The sequence below is a fragment of the Dinoponera quadriceps genome, unplaced genomic scaffold (assembly GCF_001313825.1).
Source record: "Dinoponera quadriceps isolate SergipeBrazil2010 unplaced genomic scaffold, ASM131382v1 scaffold2696, whole genome shotgun sequence".
Taxonomy (NCBI): Eukaryota; Metazoa; Arthropoda; class Insecta; order Hymenoptera; family Formicidae; genus Dinoponera; species Dinoponera quadriceps.
The window spans coordinates 337,456-339,717 of record NW_014557278.1 but is presented as its reverse complement, the minus strand read 5'-3'; positions in this window follow the sequence as shown (position 1 = coordinate 339,717).

The window sequence follows — 2,262 nt, the reverse complement described above, 5'->3', positions numbered from 1 at the left end:
CGCAAAAAAATTTAATCTCGGGTAGAAATAATACTGGTTACCGTAAAAATTGTATCCTATATCCAAATCTGGGTCAATCCTAGTTAGTATAGTTAGTAGTATTTACAAATAGTTTGTAGTAATTACAAATATAACGATTAAACTTAAAATCTAATTCTAGTTTCCATTGTATAGCATAGTAAAATTCAAAAAGAATTCGATGTTTGAGGCGGTTCTCGTGACGTGGAGAAAAGATAATGTCCTTCAATCACTTCTTTTAAGCTAATTTTTTACATTGAGATGGTACGTATAGTAGTCTTGTAAAAGTTCGCGAATAAGACGTGTATTTTAATTTCCCGTAGAAAGATAGAGACAATTTTCACTCTTTCATTGTAACATTCTTTCGAGATTGTAAAAAGACTTATAATAATATAATTCATAATAATATAACATTTAAAAAGAATTTTAATTTTTCCGACGGTATGAAATGTAAAAGTAAGAAATTATAATAAAAATATGTTTTGTCGTTCTATTTTCATGCCTCTCATTAATTTACAAAAATTAAAATATAACTATATTTCTCGAACTATAATTAAATAATTTTTTTTATTATCATTTTCTGTCTCAACACATAAACATAAATGGAAGAAATTAAATTAAATTCAAAATGATACAATTTATGATATGAAGTCTGTTGACCAATATAATTATTATGTAACACGTATAGTATTACTATGCATGCACATCTATGACAACGGAAAGACGGAATACTCGTTGTATTCGTGACGGAGATCATAGTTTCTGAACACAGTAATCTGCAGTTGTAATGATGTAGTTCGCGTTGCCTCCTAAATTTCCCACACCACCTTGAAACTGTTTCGGCGTTATAAATAAATCCTAGCCAGGCAAGATGATTACTTCTTCGGCTCACGAATGTTTATACTTTCGAGGAAAATTCTCTCTTGCGCGTGCGTGTGAAAATACAACTCAGCCGAACAAATTTTCGAATTTATTGCGGATACATAACTCAACGGAACAGAAAGAGTTAACGAGACTACACTACCGCCGACTATGGCGTGCGACTGAGAAACGTGTAGTTACCGTAATATCTAGCAATTCAATCCCGATAAATAAACGACGTTGTAATTTACGGTAACAGCGGTCGGAACGCGACGCGCCGGCGTTACTTTTTCAAGCTTGACTCTATAAAAAAAAAATGGGGAAGATACGTGCGTGTGAAACAGTTATTTCCCGGCTTTTACATCGTAGCGGTTGCGGAAAGCGACGAGATCCCGTGCGATCGGCGCGATCGCGATTCGTTGTCATTATAAATAGAGATCCCGCAACTTGAACGCGGTCACAAGGCACGGTTTCGTGACTAATCCAATATGTGATCGCCGTAACAGACCTGTACTCATTTGCTCGACTCGCACAAATGCAATCTGCGAGGGTCTGTTGCGATAATCAAGATCGTAATTATGGAGGCTCCGCTTTATATGCCGATCCATGAAGGCCCGTTATTATACCGGCAGAATGCGCTGTAATGACATATTGTTGCGACACGCTGATCGCAAACAATGACCGAAGTTATCGAAGTTATGCCAGTTTACAAGTTTCTCGTCGCTCTTGACGTGACTTTCGTCGAACTCTTGGCAGCCATTCCGGAGACTCGAGAACGTGATAAAGGATGATCGGAGGCGCGCGCGGACACACACACACACGCTCAAGTTGGAATTATTTTTATCCGAAAGCGCACTCCGCCAGACACGGACGTGGAACAGAAACGATAGACGCGGCCTATCAAGGATATTTGTGGCTGGATAGAAACGGCAAGTTAGATAGATGGATAGAGAGAGAAAGAGAGAGAGAGAGAGAGAGAGAGAGAGCAGAGAGGGAAGGAAGGAGGAAGAGAAAAAGGGGCGAACAAAAAAGGGGGAGCGAACGTGCAAGGGGTGGGATTCGTCTAACCGAAAAAAAAAAAGGGAGGAGTGTGGGTAGACGGTGCACATTATCGCATGGACGAATTAATTCCGGGAACTCCCGGCGCGCCAGCGGGACGCTGGCTGCCCCGTATAATTTCTGAACCCTGAAAAGCCCAGGCCATCGCCGGGGCTGCGCGCTTCAAAGTACCAACTTCGCCAGGCCGTCACCGACGCGCGCGCGCGCTTCTGAAGTTCGAGCCCTTTGGGAATTTCAAACGAATCTCGCCGAGGGGCCGAGTGCTCGTTAAGCTCCTGCGATATTTGTAACATTTACGGGCGTGATTTACTGCAAAGTGTCGCG